We start from the raw sequence: 12961 nt of genomic DNA on the forward strand, positions 1-12961 counted from the left end.
CTGTTGAAATGTCTGTTCATGTACTTTATGTATTCTCTAATAACATTGTTTAGTTTTTTACTGTTGAGTCTTAAGAGTTCTTTATATATTAGACACTAATCATTTGTTCAAACCTATTGGTATTAGGTTTACCAATACTTTTGCCCAGTATGTAGTTCGTCTTTTCCCTCTCTTCACATGAGCTTTCACAGAGTAAAAGTTTTTAATCTTGATGAGGCACAATTTATTAATTTTCCCTATTATGGATTATACTTTTGTTGTTTTATCTATAAACTCTGCCTAACTCCTAAAGATTTCCTTTTATTTTTTTCTAAAAGTTTTATAGTTTTACACTCTACATTTAAGTCTTTGGTCCACTTTGAGTTAATTTTTACGTAAGGCATAAGTTTTAGGTCAAGATTTCTATTTTGCTTACAGATATCCAATTGCTACAGAAACATTTATTGAAAAAGCACATCAAGTTCGTGCGGGACAGGATCCGGGAGGTGTGCGGCCTCGCCCCGTGCAGCGGCGGGCCATGGAGCTGCTCAAGGTGTCCAAGGACAAGCGCACCCTCAGGCTCATCAAGAAGCGGGTCGGGACGCACGTCCGCGCCAAGAGGGAGACAGAGGAGCTGAGCAACGTGCTGGCGGCCATTCGGAAAGCGGCCCCCAAGAAGGACTGACCCCCCTCCCCACCCCGTAATAATAAAGCCTTCTCGGAACCTCGGGGTCTTGTGCTGGTCCGGGCGCACCAGGAGGGTCGGGGTCAGGGTGGGGGTCGGGGCGCTGCACAGACACGCGGGCAGCGGGCAGTACTGGAAAGGGTTTTAATCATCATTAAAAAAAACAAAACAAACAAAAAAAAAACACTCCTTTTCATAGAAAAGCCTTTCTTGGCATCATTCATAATCGACAACTTGCCTGGGTGCAAAAGGCTTGGTCATTTCAGTGAGCATACAGGCTACATGGTCCTAACAATGTCATATGTTTAGGTGAGGAGGGCACTTGATGTAATAAGCCCTGGGTGTTATATCCAAGTGATGAATCCTTAAATCTACCACTGAAACAAATAATACAATATATGTTAACTAGCTTGAATTGAAATGAAATCTTAAAAAAAAAAACTGTATGCAAAGGGAGTAATCAGCACTTACCAAGAAGTCCAGCAACTCAGGTTCATTCAGAGACCTAGACTCCTTTCTTATGCAGACCCAGCAAGTCCTCCAGGTACTGATCTTCTCCCAAAAGTCCAGGCTGACATTCCAGTTTGAGGAAAGGAACAAAAGAGCCCAAACCAAGCAGTCTCAAGAGGGTGACTTGACACATCAATTCTGATCCTATCTTACTTGCCCACACCGTCACATGAGCACACCCAAGTAGGAGCAAGGCTGTGAAATGTAATGTCTATCTGGAAAGATAGGTGACCAGCCAAAACCAAAGGTTTCTGTTTTGAAAAAGAAGCAAGGAAGAGTGAATGCTAGGGATAGTGATCTGTTTCTGCCCCAACAGGTTTGCTTACTTCTCTTCAAAGTTCTTTGTTTCAGGCCAAATTTTCTTCTTTTATTTACTGTTCTTTTCTTTAAGATTTATTTATTTATTTTAGAGAGAGAGAGAGAGAGCACAAGCAGGAGACACAGAGCGAGAGGAAGAGAGACTCTCAAGCAGACTCAATGCTGAGGGCAGAGCCCAACGCAGGGCCCGATCTCACAACCATGAAATGGCAACCATGAGACCATGACCTAAACTGAAACCAAGAGTCAGGCACTTGGACCCAATGGACTATGCTGTCCATCTAGATGCCTCTTGTATTTGCTATTTTAAAGGTGTGTCTACAGTTATCCTCATGGATTCATGGCTTTCTTTCCTAAATGCTTATAGAATTTTTTTTTTTTTTTTGTCTCCAGTGTTTAAAATTTTGGTATGATCTCTAGGAGTGGGTCTTCAATAATTTTACCTAGATCATTTTAAATATTTTCATTGAAGTCTTTTTTAGGTCAGGAAAATTTTCTTCAAGGTTTCTTATTATTTATATTAAATTTGCTCTGTTTTATCAGCAAGTTTATTTTCCCTTGACTTATTTTCCTTATTCTAATTATCCATTGACTGTATCTCTGATAAGTGCCCTCCATAGCTATTATTTTTTTCTCTTATGTTTTCATCTCTCTCGCATTTTCCTTTTTGTTTTCTAAAAATTCTTCAAGTTTGCTTTCTGTTTCACTGATTTGATTTTCTTCACTTAGATATCTATTCACTGCATTTATTGAATTTCTTGTTTCTTATAATAATTTTTTTTCAGAAAAATGTGACCATTTCAAAAATGAATCAGAAAAATATGTTTTCTATGCTCCCTCCATTCATAGGGAGATTTATGCATTCCAGTTATTGAGTATTGCCAAATAAAAATGAATTTGGTTGTGTTCCAAATTCACAAAGCAACCTTTGATCCAATGTAAATGAAAAGAAAATTGAGTCAGTACAAAATGATTTAGTTGGGCAAGGGGTAGAAGAAGGGGATTTTGTTTTTATCTTTCTTTAGTTGTCTTCTGCTATGGTTTGGAAGGTAGATACTCTGCTATTAATCCAGGTGAAATGGACACCTTACAGATCATGGTGTGTATAACCACACAGGAATCCTCACTTCTATATTAAATAGATGGGTCTCCAAAAGAAGCCCTCCTCCAGGCTTTCATTATGTGTGGCAGCCATGTGAAGATCAAGTAAGGGAGCCTTAAAAACTGTTGGGATCCTAAAGCTATTGGTTCACATAGGTCAGGAGAAGACTAAGAATTGGACATCCTGAAGTTCTATAAATCCATTTCCATTTACTACCTGTGCCCCTGATGAAGATATTCTCACTTTTCAGTGGCAGAATTTATCCATAAGTTAGGTTGGGCACTCCTATGATCTACAGCTATGCGATAGTTTTGCTAAGGAGTAGTGCCATTATTTTGACTTTTCCGGTTTTTTTCTCCCTTCAGTCCAAGCCCATCAGCAGATATACAGCAGAAATTTCTCTAGGTTTCTATTATGTATATATAGCAAAAAGTTTGAGAGAAAGGGGAGGGAGATAGAGAGGAAGGGAGAGAGAAGAAAATTGGTTATTTTAATGGGCATTTATGGGTGGGTAAGTTCTATGTCTCTAGATCACCAATACCCAAATATACCCAAATATCCTGCCCTACTACTTAAAATGCCCAACTGTGTCCAAACTGCAATATATCAATGGTCACCTATAGTTAAATTAGGCATAAATCTATTCAACTGCACCCCTACCATAACTCCCTCCTCCAGATCTTCCCTCCCCCTGGTTTTGTAGTTTCCAGTCCCAGTGCAGACATATACCCCAGGAGAACTCATTCTGTGTGACCTACCAGTCAGCCATCAGTTCCTCAGGTTCTGAACTCAAGGCTCGAGGTGGGCCACAAGCACTCACTGGTACCAGACTGCAATAAAATGCCTTGTCTGACTCTTTACTTAGTAGATGTGGTGTGTTTTCCCCCTAATGTTAAAACCAGATTCAAAATGGTCCAAAATAAGCAATTTGCTGTCATTAGATATTTCCCGTATGCCACAGAAAGAATTCACACACCATACCTATACCATCAGGAATCCAGAAAGCTCTTACATTCAACCCTTACAGCCAGTTGCTATTCATAAAGGCTGTTCAGCACCTTCAGGTCACTCATGAATTACTTTAGTTATTCAGGAATTGAACACCTTTGAGACCTTTGGGTCCCTGTTATAGTACAGAGCCAAGTATTGTATTACAAGTGCAAATATTAATCATAGCAATTAGGCAGGGAAGGGAGGTGTCAAGCCAGTTCATGGTTCCTGGAACAGAGTTAGGTTACCACACATGTATTACCCAGAATATTGTTGTAGTCAGCTTCTTTAAGGCCATATTGGGACCTCAGATGCCTATCTTTTAATTTCCTTGATAGTTTTTACATCCTGAACTGCTATTCTCCCAATAGTGACAACAAAAAATACTATTTTAGTCTGCATTTGGGTCACCTATCTTACACCGGCCATTTTAATTATGTAAAATATAAACCAGCCTCAAAAAATGCCAATCCAAAATGTTTTTTAAACACTTTACATGTGGACAATGCTTTTACCTAAGCACATTCTCTTCTTTCACTTCTAGAAAGGCACATGCCATGCAGCCAGGTGCTAAACTATTCAGGAAGTGCAACATAAGTTCAGTGAAAAAAGAAGTCCCAGGGGCACAGTAGTGGAAACACTGTATGAAGAATTCAGGCCTTAAGTGAGACTCTGAAAGATAAGTGGGCTATAGAGAGGTGGCTGGGAAGGAGGACATATTGTGACTGGAGGAACAGCATATATAAAGGCATGGCAATCAAATAATTATATCAAACATATAGAAGATATTGCTCTGTGAGATAAACAAAGAGAATAAAATCTGTCCTTAAGAAGTATAGAAACTGGTTGGAAAAATACATACAGAGTTAGCAATACATTTCAGAGTTATAGTAGCCATAAAAAGCATTTCTGGATAGAGTTGCTATAAGCAGAGGTGTGGATGTGAGAATGACGGAGAACTGAGAGGTCAGCACATGGGAGTCTGGTGGGAAATTAGGTGAAAGAAGGAAAGTGAAGCCAGTTAGGGTTTACATTTGGTAAATTCAGTCTGTGTATGTCCTTGGTCCAAAAATCAACATGAAGGAAGTCATAGTATAACACTTAAAAGTTTATACAATTACTTCAACTCCATTGAAGTATTGGTCCCCGTCACCACACTGTAAGGCAGTAGACTGATTATTAAACATATTTAAAGTTTAAATGTAAAGTTATTAATTTAAAGGTAAGAAAATCAAGACTCAGATTGATCAATACCCCAGCCACTAGTTTTCTTGATTTTAAGGCCAATTATCTTTCTAATCTTGCTGATTTTATGAGGCATAAAGTTGGGTTCACTTAACTTTTATGGAAGACTTCCTCTCTGTCCAGTCCATTTACATATGTTATCCTAAGATTCCAATAGCACTAGTAGGTATTATTCAGAACTGAAGTGGTAAAGAATAAGTTAGACTTATCACAATAAAGGAAAATGAAAAGGAAAGGGATATATGGCATGAAAGAATCAATAAGACTGAAGGACTTATCAGTCACTGAGGGCTAGGCACTTTCACTTTCATGAGCCTCTTCTTCCACAAAATGTATATACATAGTGATTTCATTGGTATAAAGAGGAATATACCAGTACTATATATTTAAACAAGTTTTTTAACCTAATTTTTTTATATCTTTTCAAAGAAGTTAAAACATTGTCATGGTCTTCCAAAACTATCATAGGTCCTGGCCATTGTTATGCCTAGTAGACAAATAAGTTTTGGCTGAGGAAATAAAAGGAGTTTTAAGTAACTGCAAAATTTTTAACAAGACAACCTGGTAGGCTCTGTAAATGAAGTAGTTAAGAAAAATTAATTTGAAGAGGAAGATAATTTTGATTTTGTACATGTGGAACTTGACATGAATAAAGAAATCCAAATGAAGATGGCTTGTAACTAATTTGCAAAGTACCATCTAGGTTCATGAATATTTAAAAATCAATGGCATAAAGGTGTTATTGAAAACCATGAACTGAATGATCTCCCCCAAGGAAGTGGATTATAGAGGGATTCACTGGAAACTAACAGAAAAGGCTTATGAGGTGTCCCATAGTTAAAGAGGTATCAGAGGAAGAGGAACCAGCATTACCTGTAGAAATGGTGGATTCTTGTACTTCTGAGACAGATGGTTGGTGTTGGTGATTGGGATTGTGGGTATACTTTATTTTCAACATGAAATCCCAATTATAAATGATATAATTATGAAAATGAAGTAAAGACACTAGTCACATCTTTTTCATTCTTTCTTCCTGTGTCCTTCATTGCCCTTCAATACCTAACATACACACACACACACACACACACACACACGATTATAAGCTTCTCACATTATGGAACATTTGTAAATGTCTCCATTCAAAGATATCTTCTGAATAAAGACATACAGATTCAACTGAAGAAAACAACCTGGTAACTCAGCAACTTAAGGCAAATATTCACTTTCAATAAAGCAAAAGTTAGAACAGTACATTTATGGTCAAGGCATGAGTAAATGGGAAATATGGAGCTTTTCTTTCACCTGAAGAAAAGTTTTCCTTACTGGTAAACTATTAGTTCCATTGTGTGGAGTTTAAGTAGATAGAGATAATGCAGTCATACTTATAATTTATTATGAAAGTCTTCTTTTCTATACTAACATTTCCTTAAAGAATATTACCATTGATGAGGATTGCAACACATTTCCCCTGAGACTGTAGACACTAGATATTTCAGTGCAATTGCAATAATCTACTCAGAAACAGATGGATTTGTGAATGATTGATGGATGAACAGGGAGGTGGTTGTTTAAGGTCAGTCATCTGAATCATGTCTTGGGAGAGCTCCCATAAAGTTACATAGGATGAAAAATTGGGCCAGTATTCACATGCCTGATTATTGAAGTAAGAACAGCTGCATTTATTTCAACATTCTCAGCTTCACACATACATATATGCCAGTGAAGCTTAGAGGTTAATTGTAAGAAGAAAATAACGAGTAAGATAATAAGAAAATAGAACTGAAAAAATTGCCCTGGAAAACTAAACACATGCCTCAGCTAGGCTGGAAATAAATATTGATAAATTACTAAGATATAGTACAGAGGAGAAAAATAAGGAAAAATATGAGAGGTTACGAGATTTGGAGGAAAGAATGAGAAGCTCTAACATGCATGTAATTGGAATTTTAGCAAAAGAGTAAAAGTAAAAAGTACAGGAAATATGTACAGATAATAGCTGAAAATTTTTCAGAATCAATTAAAATCATGAATCTACAAATAAAAGAAAAACAAAGTGTCCCAAGCAAGTAAACACAAAGGAAACATTAATTCTTCAAAAACCAGTCAACTTGAGGGACACTTTTAAGGAGAGAAAAGATCTTAGAAGCACCCAAAAAGAAAATCTAGATCACCAACTAAAGAACAATTAGACAGACAGCCGACTTCTCAGCAGTGACAGTGGAAGACAAATAAGAGTGGAATACCTCCAAAATGGTGACATTTTCCGTCCATATAAAATGGTATATGCTACGCTAAGGCCTCAAGAGCAAAGCTCTATTTTAAGAACAAAGCAATAATCAAAACAGTATCAGACTTTTAAAAATCTGAAAAAATTCTAATGAAAGAATTTTAGGAAGAAGGAAAAATGATTCCAAAAGGAAAAATCTATGATATAAAAAGAAATGGCCAGCAAAGAAACTGGTAAATTCAAATTGGTAAATTAGAAAAAAATTAAACATAAGGAGTTTACATAATAATCAACACTGGTAACATTTAATATGTGAGGTTTACAAAATAGAAGATCAATCTCAAAGATTGGGCAGCAATAGCAAATTCATGTGTTGGGGTTATTGGAGTATGGTTATAAGTCCTTGTATTTTTCTAAAAGAGGAAGAAAGTTACTTATTTACTTTACATTTAACAAGTTCAAAGGAAACCAATATAACAAATAAAATTTAATTTCCACATGATAAGAGTTGAAATGCAAAGGGAGGATATACAAAAGACAGAAAGAAGGAAGGGGGTGGTTGAAGCATAATAGAAGTAGGATAAACTAAATAAAATGGTTTAGAAAAAAAAAATGGTTTAGAAAAATCCAAAGATAAACAGAAAGCCTCCCAGTTAAGAGACACAGTATGATCACAATCTCTTTGAACAAATGGGATCTAGTCACAACAAACAAAGAAAGCAATGTCCAGAGAGCAGATGACCTATTACTAAAAATTAGGATATGCATTACTAACACATATGCTAAAAGTGTGCAGAAAGAGTAGGCAGTGTAATTTGGCAGCAGCAAACATAACATGGTTTGGTCCCAATATTCTGTTCAAAACTTGTGTGATCTTGAACAAATGTTTAATGTTACTTTTACTTTCTAAAGCAATAGAATTGAGATAATTATAGTACTTATTTCAGGGAGTTATTGGGTAGATCATACAAAATAAAAAATGGAAAAGTGCTTACAACAGTGCCTGGCTCTGGGATATGCACAGAGAAATTACGATTAGGGTGGGTTGAGGGAGCTTTGGCAAGTTTTAGACTATGGAAAAGTCTCAAATTTAAGGAATAGTCAGTGGAATTAGAGAAGGTAAAATAGTAAGAAGGACAAAAAAATAGGAAAAAAAATGAGCAAAGACAGACAAAACCATAAAGATGAGATGCAACTGGACTAGGATGGAACACAGGTGGGTGGGCTGGCTGGGGCATTCTCAAGTTTCCTTAGTGTCCCATTTCCTCTCAACCTCTCTTGTTCCTCCAGAATGTATTGCTGAAAACCAATGGTTACCATGAGAAAACATCTGTATCTGAAAACAGCTGTATGCACATTTGTCTCATTACAAGAAAAAAGAAACTTTTTCAGAATCTGGACATTAATGGTGTGTGTCACGAGCAATGCCATGAGAAATCCAGGGAGAAAAATGTAGTCTGTGTAATTAGTAGCCTTCAGGCTGTAAAGCTTTTGTTTCAGACAATGTCAAACACAGCAAGATCCAGGAAGGCAGAGCCAGTTGCCAGAGCAGAAGCCTAAACTCATATTGTGTCTGGCTTTGCAACACATTACACACTTATACATACAAGCACGTCACATGCACATGCATGTGCATGCATGGCAAAATACATGTACAGGTACCACACATACATGGCACATGGGCACATGTATGTATATATGCCATGCATGCACACAGCACGTATACCATACTTGTGTACACACACATGCATGGACACATGCACGCATGTTCATGTACTGCATAGTGCACATGCATACATGGAAACATGTACATAGTATGCAATACATACATGTACCACATACACATACCACATGCATGGTCATGCACTGCATGCACAGACACATGTCATACACATGTATACACATATATACCACATGCACGCATGCACACACACACCAACATATGTATACATACTGCACGTGCACAAACACACCTACCAGGAAAATAATTATTTAAACAGCAATTAACAACAATCAGATGTACTTATAACTAGCTTTATTTTAATTCTATATTGATATTTCTTGTGTTCTTTCCAATTTTTGAATCATAAAGATAAGCACTATCAATATTAAATTTATTTTAGGAATAATTAAGTATATTCTTAAGGGCTTACATTATTCAAATACTACTCTATGCTTAAATCTGTCCTGAGTAATGAATTCATTTATGTACCTTGAGAATACAATGATTGTAATTTTATAACTAAAAAACTGTCTCTCTCCAAATAGACAGTGAAATGCTGTATTACATTATTATATTAGACTTATGGTCAAATTATAGCTATAAAATAAAAAACATATTTCTGTGTAATCCATTGAATACTATTAAATTTGAATAGGAAATTTTTGGCACAAAGAATCCAACACTTGTAGAACATACCACAACTTTCTGAATTATCTGTTTGTCTTTATGCCAATATGTAGTGATTCTGCCTTTTCCAGTATTTTCCCAACTCAGTCATGAGTCTAAAATAGTTGTACTTTTCACCACTTCCCTTGGTAGCATAGTAGAGCACAAAGTTGCATATGATCATGCTATAACTTACCATGGACTTGTGAAGAAACCCTTTCTCAGATATTTGTGTATATATCTGTGTGTTTGTGATCCAATGAGTCAGTTAGCTCAAGAATGTGTAGTCTTAGCAATTTGTTTTAGGTTTCTACACAAAATAACATAATTTATAAAGTGTATATGGGATTATAATCGTTTATCAAAAGTCTTTCTTTTAATGAAAGGGGGTTTATATTGAATTAATAAATTTAAAAATTTATTAATGGCTCGTGAAAACCAGAATGAAGTCCAAGAGTTTAATGTAAGTCATCATATCTTGAGGTTAAAAAAATTCCTTCAATAAGGCCACCCTAACAAGACTGGCAAGACCCAGGGAGTTAGAAAGTTCACACATTGAACACCAGCCAGTGCTGCTACTCAATAGCTAGCTTGGAGCTGGGATGCAGTAATAGAGGAATGATATGCAAATGCTGGAAAATAGACCCAGAGCTCTAATTAGTTTTTAGTTAATTGTCTATGAAAGCTACTGTGTCCATTTTTGTGTCCATATATTAAAAGAAATATGAAGACATGAATAAAGATCCAGGGAAGATTAAAGACTGGCCAAAATGCAGAAAGCAGGCCTGCGAGAGAGAAAGTGGTATGATGTTGTTTCAACTGGATGTAGAAAGCAGAAGGGAATCTGGTCTCCCTCTCCAGGACTAGAAAAGTTGATTCCTCTATGTACCTTCCTCAAAGGAGAGAGAATGGATTTGTGCACTAAAAGGTGGGGTGCTGGATAAGGGTGAGTGTGGGAGGACACATCCTAATATGAGCTTCTAACTCAGGATCCCCTCAGAAGGCCTCAACCTCAGGCATTAGTTTCCTGGTAAGAATGGGCTTAGCGAGGCATCATACTATAGAAGTCAGCACCACATTGCACTGTAGTAGATGAAAGCATGAGGTCTCTTCACTTAAGGGCACAGGTCTAGAGACAGATAGCTTGAGATCCCATTCCGGCTGAAAGCTGGGCAAGTTACTCCACCCTTCTGTGCCTCTGTCTCTTCAACAGTAACAAGAGGATAATGATTGTATGTACCTCCAAGCTGTTGCAAGAACTAACAAGTCCATATGTAGAAAATACTTGCTCCAGAACATGGCACTTGGTAGACCTCAGTTAGGTACCTCATATGATTTCACTGTACAGTCAATGAGGATGGTTGACAAAAGAGGAATATAAGACTAGGGGCTTTCCAGAACATCCTGTATGCCTTACCACTATTTAAACTATTAATGACAGTTCCTCATCAGTAATGGTGGCATGAAATGAGCTTGCACTGGAGGTCAGAACGTGTGGGTTTGAGTTCTGGCTCTGTCATTCTCTACTAGGGCCATGAGGAATGCATCCCCTCTCTCTGGATCTATTTATCTCAGTGCTATTATGAAGATCAAATGGAAATATACATTTATCATCTACCTTGTGCTGATTATTGCTCCCTGGCCTGGCCTGCTCTGAAGATGGGCAGACGAGTGGGGAAAATTGTCGATGTGGAAGTCCTCACCAGGTGCTAGAGTAAGCTACAAAGTGCTGAGCAAGTGTTAGTTGTGGATGTGCACATTACTATTCCTAGGACATGACTGTAAAGTAATAGTAAAAGAAGAAACTTTGAAAAGTGCTTTAAAGTTCAAAGCGGTGTCTATCTAATGTATGCAGGCTAAGTGTGTAGTCAATGAGCTCAAACTCACTTGTGAAATTAATGAGATCAGAAAGACCCCCTTTGGGGTGAGACACTGGGATTCTCAAGCTTAGGGCTGATGCCATGAAACTCTACACTATTTTTCTTCTAAATTTGTTTTGGTGTGATTTCAGTTATTCCTTTCAGTTTGTCCCCACCCTTTCCATAAGGGGCCAGTCAAGTCACACTGAATGAGTAGTGCATTCCAGAAAAAGCCTCATGTTTGACATACATGAATGTGGTGGTGGCCCATACATGTCCCAAACACCTATAGAATATATAGGATAGCCTTGAGGCAACAAAGTGTTCCTCCCATAGATGAGAATTAATATATCAGTAAAAAAACATTACGATTTATTGGAAAGTTATCAAATTGAATAGTTAATCAACTTAAACAGGGGGACTCACCCGTCCTAGTAGAAGAAGTGAAGGAAATGACCAACCACTCCTCAGAATCAGCCTTGTGACTATTGTAATATTTGTTTCAATCTTGCTCAAAAATTATTTAGGTTATTTCCTGCAATTGATAGAATCGTCCATTAGTGCAATGACATTGGTAGTCCAAGAGTCAAGGAGATTTTACTCCTTTGGAATGTTATGAAGCTTCACACAGATCTGCTCTGCTAGAGTTTATATACTCTAACAGTATATAGATGGTTTAAAACATTTGGTTGCCAAATATTAGTCAACATATGGACAACTTAACCTCTCCTGGGTTCACCAGTTTTTACTCTGACCTGCGGGAGGGCGCGGGAAGGGTAGGGGGAGTCAGACTATGCCAACTCAGAAGAAAGCTTCTTGTTTCCAGAACTGGCTGCCCTCCCAATTATAAATGAAGAAAGACTCCTTTTTTCCATTTCCTAATGATGTCCACAGTTGAAGTGCAAACTGACTGCAGCTAAAGATTTAACTGGAATATTTCAAGGACATTCATCATGAATGGATACAGAGAGACCAGACTCCTGTTTCAGCTTCAAGGTTTAAATGTCAAACACCTGCAGACACAGTTACTCAACCTTAAAAATCACTCCATGAGTACATTGCTCTGGTTCAGAGAAAATCAAACTAGTAAGTTAAGTTCAAGTAAGTTAAGTCCTAGTAAGTAAGTTAAGTATCAGGCTTGGGGAAGAAAGGGTCCAGAGGGTTGTAGGAGGGCAACGAGGGAGGGATTCATGATTATGGACATTTGCTCCATTATACTACAGTGTGGACTCCGCATACTGAAAAGCTCTATCTGTATATACATTTGGATGGAAAGAATGAAGGATGCCCTGTGTGCTTGAGGAATCAGTCAGGTGTAAGCAATTAAAAAAAGCTCTTCCTGAAAGTGACCTAAAATTTTGCTTGAAGAATTTTAATAGGGATTTTAATATTAAAAGAGCTGCTTCTTTGTTTCACATTTAAGTCAGCTATTGTTTCTAACTTCTTAGGCCTAATTCCTGAGACTTAAAAGACCATTCATTAGTATCAGTAGATTTCCAGAGCAGAACAGACATATGTCCTTTATTTCAATGCATGTTAAGAGTATGTTCTCGTCCTGATTTCTTTAACCTCTACACCTAATTTCCTTCTACTATGCATCCACTATGTTCTTTCAGTTAGTCTGAATATAAGTGAAAAACAAAACACCATGCAAACC

The 12961-nt window shown here is 37.3% G+C and overlaps 1 long non-coding RNA gene and 1 pseudogene across 18 annotated transcripts in view; one reads left to right on the top strand and one right to left on the bottom strand.

The window, feature by feature from the left end:
• Positions 1-701, top strand: part of LOC487072 — a 53863-nt pseudogene extending 53162 nt beyond the window's left edge.
• LOC102152672 overlaps positions 1-12961 on the bottom strand; it is a 240956-nt gene that overhangs the window by 197363 nt on the left and 30632 nt on the right. For 10 of the 18 annotated variants that reach the window (XR_005355128.1, XR_005355127.1, XR_005355124.1 and 7 more), the window contains exon 3: positions 11731-11839. This is a non-coding gene — a long non-coding RNA (uncharacterized LOC102152672). The other 8 variants (XR_005355123.1, XR_005355122.1, XR_005355121.1 and 5 more) reach the window with 8 other exon arrangements.

Source organism: Canis lupus, chromosome 2 (genome assembly GCF_011100685.1).
Source record: "Canis lupus familiaris isolate Mischka breed German Shepherd chromosome 2, alternate assembly UU_Cfam_GSD_1.0, whole genome shotgun sequence".
NCBI lineage: Eukaryota > Metazoa > Chordata > Mammalia > Carnivora > Canidae > Canis > Canis lupus.